This window comes from Harpia harpyja, chromosome 21 (assembly GCF_026419915.1).
Source record: "Harpia harpyja isolate bHarHar1 chromosome 21, bHarHar1 primary haplotype, whole genome shotgun sequence".
Classification (NCBI taxonomy): Eukaryota; Metazoa; Chordata; class Aves; order Accipitriformes; family Accipitridae; genus Harpia; species Harpia harpyja.
The window spans coordinates 21,860,837-21,869,712 of NC_068960.1; positions in this window are offsets into that span (position 1 = coordinate 21,860,837).

The window sequence follows — 8,876 nt, forward strand, 5'->3', positions numbered from 1 at the left end:
ACTACTGTATTTTGAGGAGTCAGTGGTCCATAGAACAGTTAACGGGAGAAGGCACGGGCCTGGCACTGTGCAATGCTGCAAATAGAGCTTGGTCTTCAAGCCTGTGTTGTGCCGCATATACCCCTTGTTCACAGGATCACCTCAGCCAGCTCATCGTAACAAAGGAGCCTGCAGACAGCTCCTGCTACTGGCAATTACATGTCCTTGTCTCTATCACAAAGTGAAGCAACAGGTTCTCAAGTGAACATCCTTTTCTTTGACAGCAGAAATGATGAATGGTATTATTTTGCTCTCAGAAAATCCTGGGAGAGCTCAAAAGATCAAGTTGTCTGTGGAACCTCTCCACAGGAGGGAACTGCACCACGTGCCGTGCCCTGCTCCAAGGTCCCTCTGACCACACCACTTGCGGTTCCCAGCATCTGAAGGACATAAGATTATCTAAACCATCCTCTTCTCCCTTCGGGTGTTAGCTTCAATAAATGGAATTCTAATCAACACGTTACGCAGTCCGAGGACCTTTCTTGCAGGGATCACAAAGAAAACTACGTCCAGTGCACTACCGTTTCAAACCCCAAAGAAGGGTTCCCAGTGTACTGTTTAGGGCTTAGAGTTTATTAGCTAAGGATTTAGACCTTTCCATTTAACAGGAAGTCATCAAGCCTCAGCCCCAAAGTGCTAAACTGTAAACCCTGGAACCCAAATGGTCACTGGGGATTTGAAGTTTATGGATGAGGTTAGATTTGAAATCCCAGGCCCGGATCAGTAAATGAGGAAACTGCAAACCCTGACTGGGAAATAACGAGCCCCACAAAATCAAGTAATAAACCATACCTCCTGACTGGAGAAACCCTCAAGAACAAACTCCAAACTATAAACTGTAACTGAAAAATCCTGAACCTTCAGTTTGCAACACAGCTGAAAGCACACTGAGTAGAATCCATCTATGGATCCACAGCTATATCACTAACACACTACTGAGGCACGGTCAACACCCACCGCAAGGTCCTGCGCTCCCTTTCCCACCAGATCTGTCTGCGTTCCTCATCCTTAACTGCACACGGGTCTTATTCTCACCCTGAGCCCACCCTGGGGCCTACCCAGTGCTCCGCTCCCTGACCTTGACCCACCTCCAGCACACACCCCTGCATACATCTTGGTGGTCCGATTTTGGCCAGCGCTCGAGCTTACCGACTTCCTGGCACCCTCTCTCCCTCAAAGTCATTCATCCCTACGCTGGTCCCCTGCCCTGCTAAGCAAGGTCTGACTTTTTGCTTCTGCTCAGAAGAAATGACTGACCAGTGCTACGTGGCCAACTCATCTGTGAGGAACACACACATGCAAGGCACATCCCAAGACACCCTGCTGTACAAAAAGGACTGCTGAAATGTTGCACCTCACTAAGAGCCTCACTGAAACTTTTCTAATGCGACAATGGTTTTATAGAGATACTATGCATAACACCTTCAACAAAAGGTTTACTGCCTCACCTTTCTCTCCACTCCTACAGCAGCATTAGGGGGCTCAGTAGAGGTTATTTTTGTACACACACTGGAAGTTGCTCCTGGCCCTCACTGTCCCTTTGCAGCCTACTCACAGGCTCAGCAGCACTGGGGATGGGCGCTTGCTTGGTGAACTGAACATCTCGTTATTCTCATTCTCTGCACAGCCTATTTCCAAAATTGGAAACATCCAGCTAGTTCTCCCACAAGGAAGGTTCCAGACAAGAGAAGGCAAGAGGGGCTTAGGAGGAAGAGGTACCACAAGACAAAGGTCACCTTTGTCTCGGCAAGAGGAGGAGGCAACACGAGGAGGAGGAGGCAACACGAGGACACAGCAGGACACAGGAGGTAAAGCAGGAGGAGGCAAAAGGAGGTAGCAGGAAAAGGAGGAGGAGGAGGCAACAAGAGGCAACAGAAAGCGAAAAAGGAGGAGACCACAGGATGCCACATGAGGTAACAGGAGGCAAGCGGAGGACAAGGCAATAGACCACCACGGGAGAAGGAAAAAAAAGGAGGCAAGAGGAGGACGTAGCAGGACACACGAGACAAAAGAAGGAGGATGCAACGGGAGGCAAGAAAAAGAGAGAAAGGAGGAGACAATAGGATGCAACAGGTGGCAACACTAACAAAGAGAGAAGTAGGCAACAAGATGCTCTAGGTGGCAACAGGAGAAGGAGGAGGCAACAGGAAGCAACAGCGGGAGGAGAAATAGCGGAGGCAAGAGGAGGACACAGCAGCACGCAGGAGGTAAAGGAGGAGGAGGAGGCAACAACAATCAACAGGAGAAGGAGGAGGAGGCAACAGGATGCCACAGGAAGCAACAGGAGGCAATAGGAGTAAGAAAAAGATGAGGCACCAGGGAACATGGGAGGACACCAGAGGTAAACTAGGAGGAGGCAACAGTATGCCATAAGATGCATGCAGAGGAAGCAGGATAAAACAGGTAATGGAGGAGGACGAGGAGGATGTAGGAATCGGTGGAGGCAACAGGAGAAATAGGAAGCAACATGATGAGGGAGGAGGCCAAAAGGAGGCAAAAGGAAAAGGTGTCTTTGTCCTTCCCGGGCCTCCTCTTGCCTTTCCTTGCCTCCTCCTCCACTTGCTTCAGGCTTCTGCTCTTGCCTCCTGCTGCCTCCTCTTTCCTCCCCCTCCTCCTTCTCCTCTTCCTCCTCCTTCAGCCTCCTTTTGCCTCATGTCCTGGTTTCAGCCCAGCCGGGAGCAAAGCACCACGCAGCCGCGCGCTCACTCCTCCCTCCCCGTGGCCACGCTGGGATGAGGAGAAAATACAAAGAAAGGCTCGTGGGTCGAGACAAGCACTGCCCCACTTATGGTCACGGGCAAAAGACAGGCTCAACTTGGGGAAGAAACAAGATCAATTTGCTTTACTACCGATCCAATCGAAACAAGGCTAAGGAGAAGCAAAACCACCCCTCAGAACACCTTCCCCCCAGCCCCCCCTCCTTCCCGCCTCAACTCCACTCCCGGCTCTCTCGACCTCCTCCCCCCGGCGGCGCAGGGCAACAGGCGAGGGGGGTTGGGGTCAGCTCACCACACCTTGTCTCTGCCGCTCCGTCCTCCTCGGGGGGGGAGGACTCCTCACTCGTCCCCTGCTCCACCGTGGGGTCCCTCCCACGGGAGACAGTCCTTCACCAACTGCTCCCGCGGGAGTCCTTTCTGCGGGCTGCAGTTCCTCACGAACTTCCCTGGCGCGGGGCCTTTCCGCGGGCCGCTCTTCAGTCACACACTGCTCCAGCGCGGGCTTTCCCACGGAGTCACGGCCATTTGGGGGGGCCTCCGCTCCCCCGCTCACCTCCATGGGCTGCAGGGGGACAGCCTGCCGCCTCACCACCTCCTCAGGCGCCCCTCCTCCCCCTCCTTCTTCTTCTTCTTCCTCACCCACCTCGGTATCTGCAGAGCTCTTCCTCGCCCATTCCCATCCCCCTCCTCACTGCAGCTTCCCCCCCTTCAGCATGTTCTGCCAGAGGCGCTACCGCCGTCGCTGATTGGCTCGGCCTTCGAAGGGGCGGGTCCAACTTGGAGCCCGGCAACCTTCGAGCAGCTTCTCTCAGGAGCCACCCCTGCGGCCCGAGAAAAACCGCCCCACACAAACCCGGCACAATTACCCGTAGCCTTTTTTTAGGGCCCGCAGTTTCACCTGGGGGGTTTAAGCCCTCAGTTTTAGGGCAGAAAGCCTCTTCTCTGTAGGGCCCAAAGCCTCGTTTTCCCTTCCCAAAGTCTCAGTTTGGGCTTCCAAAGCCTCATTTGGATGGTGCACAGGCTCCGTTGCAGTTGGCAGTGTCTCCTTTTTGGAGCCCAAAGCCACCTTGTCAAGCTCCAAAGCCTCATTTTTAGGATCCGGCCAGTTGCTTTGAGGGTCCACGCTGCATCCTGAGTTTGCAAACCCTCATTTTCATGCTCCAAACCCCTCTTTCAGGGCCCAAAGCCTCATTTTCAGCATCTGAATCTGTGATTCTAGGGTTGAAAGCCTCCTTTTGGGGGTCCAAGCCCTTGCTTTTTGGGCCCGGGGACTCATTTTGAGGGTTTTAATCGCTCTTTTAGGGTAACATGCCTCACTTTTAGGTTTCAAACCTTCATTTTTAGGACCGAAAGCCACTTTTTAGAGTCCACAGCTTCGTTTATAGGGCCCAAGTACACATTTTTCTGTCCCGAAGCCTCGTTTTGACTGTCCAAAGACTCCTTTTAGCGTCCCAACCCTGATTTTTGTGAACAAATCCTCATTTTGATGGTCCAAAGCTTTATTTATAAACTCCAGAGCCTCATTTCAGGGTCCACAACCTTGTTTCTAAACTCAACTTTTGAGGCTCCGAACCTCATTTTTAGGGCCCAATGCCTCATGTTCAGGGTCCAAAGAATCATTTCCACAATCCAGCCCTTCATTTTTAGGGTCCTGAAGCCTCATTGCAAGGGCCCAAATACCCATTTTTAAGGTCCAAACCTTCCTTTTACAGCACAAACCCCACCGTTAGAGCCCCAAGCCTCATTCTTTCCCTTCCAAAGCCTCCTTTTCAGGGAACAAAGCCTCCTTTTCAGGGACCATAGGCTCATTTTTAGGATCCACTCTGCAACTAGGAGAGCCCAAGGCCTCATTTTGAGGGTCCAAATTCTCAGTTGGAGGGCCCAAAGCCTCATTTGAGAGGCCAAGCTCCTCGTTTAGGGTATAAAGCGTCACTTGTTTAATGTACAGCCCCTCATTTGGAGCCTCCAAAGACCCATTTCTAGGGTGCAAAGCCTTCGTTTTTGGTACTGAAGCATCCCTTGAGGGCACAAAACCTCATTGCAGGGTTCAAAGCCTCAGTTTCATTTCCAAAGCCCCATTTTTAGGACCCAAACCCTCCACTGGAGGGTCCAAAGTCTCCTTCTCAGGGTCCAAAGGCCTCTTTTACAGCTGAGGACATCCCCTGGAATGACCCAAGCCCTCTCCTTGGGACCAAAGCCTCATTTCTTGGGGCCCTATCGAGACCAACAGGTTCCCCTCCTTTGCAGAGCCCAAAGGGGCACGTGTAGCATCTCCCCCATCATTTTTAGTGCCCAAAGCCTCATTTGGAGGGCCAAAGTCCTCATTGTTCTGGTCCAAACCTTTTGGCCTTTTATGACCCATAGCCTTTTTTAGGCCCCACAGTTTCATTTGGAGGGTTTAAACCCTCAGCTTTAAGGCAGAAAGCCACTCTTTTAGGGTCCAAAGTTACATTTATAGGGCAGAAAGCCTCACTTTCCCTTCCCAAAGTCTTAGTTTGGGCTTCCAGAGCCCCATTTGAGGCTCCAAACCCTCATTCTGAGGGTCCACAGGCTCCGTTGCAGTTGGCAAAGTCTCCTTTTTAGAGCCCAAAGCCACTTTTTTAGTTGCCGAACTCGCATTTTCCATCTCCAAAGCCTCATTTTTAGGATCCGGCCAGTCGTTTTGAGCGTCCAAGCCGCGTCCTCAGTTTCCAAACCCTCATTTTTATGCTCCAAACCTCTCTTTTAGGGCCCAAAGCCTCATTTTTAGAGTCCAGAGCTTTGATTCTAGCATTGAAAGCCTCCTTTTTATGGTCCAAAGCCTCATTTTGAAGGCCAGTCCCTTGTTGGGACACAGAAAGGACCACCAACGGCCCTGGGTGGGAACCCAAAGGCCCATCAGGAGATCGTGAGGGGACGAGAGAATAAACGCACAGAACAAGGCGCAGCCTTCAACAGCGCCCACCTATGGGACTCACGTAAGCCATGAGTACAGCTTTACAGAGCTGGACCAGCCCCTCCAATAGCCCAGCCACAAAGCTTTCTAAACAAGGCAAAAACGTTGACTACTTTTCTCGTCCCTACTTAAGATTCCCTGTAGAACTGGGTCTTGGCCTGACCGAGGCTGTAGGAGGGAGGAAGACGAGGGAAAACTTTGCAGGGAAAACGCCCAGACACAGTATGGCCTGGTGTCAATAAATGTAGGCACAAGCAAGCCCTCAGGAGCAAACTCTTTATTGTCTGCCTGGGGGAGCTGCCCGGGGGCTCTGTGGCCCTGGAGCCGCACACCTCCTCAGGACACCCTCCACGAGGCTCCCAGCTACCGCCCTCTTTAATGACTCGGGCTGCACGGGCTCCTCCAGGACAAGCTTTAAACGCACTGGTCTGCGCCGTGCTCCTGCCTGGGTAGGGGGCTTGGAACCCGCTGGAGGCATGGGCTCTCTTGGAAACTGGGGGCCCGTGGAGGGAAGGGTGTCTGCGGTGCTCCCTGGCCGGAGTATACGCAGAGTTTCCCGTGCGGGCACCGAAGACCTTGCTGTGGCTCTGGAGGTGGAATCCCTGGACTCCTGAAGGCCTTCTGTTGGCCGGCGAGCACCTTGCTCAGCGCCTCGGCGGAGAGATGGGAGGAGAGTACGTGAACTCTCCTCTTTGAGTTGTCCCGCTTCCTCTGAAGGCCTGACTATTGCAGGGAGGCTGAGAGGTGGCAAGACTTCCCTTGGTTGAAGCTTCTCTGATTTTTGCTTGGGCTTCCTTTCTTCCTCTAACTTCTTCCTCACCGTTTCCAGAATTTCAAGAACAATGGTTTTGGCATACCTGATCAATTCAGCATGCAGCTGCTGAACTCTGGAGATGGCCTTTTGGATGCTCTCCTTGGCAATCTCACGACTCACTCGTGAGACATCAGCAGTGTTTTGCAGCGGTTGCAACACGGGCACCTTTGCTCTCTTGCCTGCTTCTGGGATCTGCCGTTCCGATGCTCTGGCTGGTCCTTGTCCTTCTGTCACGCCTTGAATCTTCAGGATCTCAGAAAACTGACAGCGGAAGTCCTGTTCAAACTGAGAAGCTACAAAGGATGACAAGGTGGAGCTAACACTTTCAACAGCCTCTTTGGTCCTTTTGTCAATAGAAGACTGTGAAGATGCTCTGTCAGAAGCTGCTAGTTCTGCCTCCCTCCATCTCTCTTCTCCGGATTTGCCTGCTCGGCTGGTTCTTCCCGCAACAAGCTCTGACACCTTCTCCCTGCCTGCTGGCCCAGGCTCGGCTGCATCAGACGTGCTGGGTACCAAGTGCTCCCCAAAGCTCTCCAACACGCTCGCCACAATCTCTTGAGCCACCAGTCTGATCTTGTCCCGGCGATCCGCAGAAGTGTCCAAAAGCTCTGGCCTTCTGGCACTGGCGAACAACCTTCCGCTGACCTCATGGGGAGCCCTCCTTAAGACGCGGACGGACTGATCCAGTGCCTTCACACGCTCCAGCACCTCCTGGACCACGGTCTCAGCCACCTCTTTAAGCTCCTGGTCTTCTGCCAGCGTAGCCTGCAGCACCGTAGGCTGTATGCTGTTAGGCGCTTCTTCTCCGGCACACGTTGGAGGCTAAAAGGAGAAGCAGTTAATGAGTGAATGGGTTCCTTCACCTCCCTTTGCTTTCCTCTTCCTCCTCACAGGACCCCTGCCCAGACGAGTCCCTAGCAGTCAGGCTTGAAAAACTCTGGTTTCTCTGTAGGCCACCTGGCACACGGAGGTTTCTGGTCTCCTGCGGCCAGGAGCCAAGTGTTATGGGCACCTCTCAGAATCAAGCAGGAGCCATCTTGCTTAGAGCAAAGGGCACTGTAGCCCCCCTGGACCTCAGCACGGTAAACCAATAGCGGAGGGAAAGCTGTCAAAGGTACTGGACCAGGCTCTTCTGCCACGGGTCCCAGCTGCTCTTGGGGCACTGCTGCCCTCTATCAGGGTGCCCTGTTTGCCCCTTTTCAGGGCCAAATGCCAGGAACGGCTGTTCTGAGAGCAGAAAAGAAAACGATCCTTCTTCTTGAGGCACCTGGCTGTTGTCTGCCAGCCCAAGGAAATGTCCTTGGGACAGGAGGCAGCCTGAAGGTCCACCGCGGGCTGCCGGCCTCGTGCAAAGTGGGGAAGAAATTGCGAGTCAAGCACAGAGCCAGGCAGCAGCCGGAAATTGTCATTTGCTCTTTTGCAGCTTGACAGCCTGACTGCCACGGCAGAAGGAGCTTAACCCTTCACCCCGGCATAGATACCACCCCACACTATCCAGAAATGCTTCCCAAGAGGCTGTTGCAAGGGATGGAGCCGGGCAACGTTTAACGGGACCCCCGCTAACGAGAACTGGGCAACAGCAGGCTCTCCGCTAAGCTAATCAATGACCTCCTGGAAGAGAAAACCAACCCACGAATGGCCAAGCACCGGCACTGTCAGGTTCAGGGACGCTGCATCTTTGGAAGCAGAAGTCTTTGGATGAAACCAAGAGTTTTTCAACCAGGCGCGAAACCAGCACCATGGACCGTGCGGCCACTTAGTGCAGCAGGTTCGTGCTAAATGTGCGAGTCCGTGCACAGAAGTGGCCACTGAGTGCCCAGGCACACTTCTGTGTCAGAAAGGGCTAGTGCCTCGTGTCTCAGAGACACAGGAAGGCAAGCAACCGCTTCTTGGTCTCTGACAGCAACCTCAAACAAGGACACGTCGCACACCGGCCAGGTACCACCTCCTCAGCGACCAAGCACCGTTCGCAAGCCCTGAGTGGCTGTGTGTGTGTGGCAGCGTCCTCTCTCAAGTCCCAGGTACCAACGTGCTGCCGCACAGCAGAGGCAGCCCCCAGCATCCACCCGGCTCCTACTCACCGGCCTTCCTTTGAGAGCAGACTTTTGGGAGCTGCTCTGCATGCCTGGCTGTCTCCTCTTTCCCAGCTGCTGCTGCTGGTGGCACTTGGCCTGCTGGAGGAGGCGTTGCTCTTTTTCAAGAGCCTCCAGTCTTTCCATCGGCTTCTTGGTCACAGTCAGATGCCTGTCAAGAGAAAGGAAGGCAGCTGAGAAGGAGCCGCTCTGTCCGTCTTGCCCAGGCCATTTTCTGCTCGGCCACTCCCATCATCCTGCTCCCGGCTGCTTTGCTCCAGTAGTCCCCGCAGCAGCTT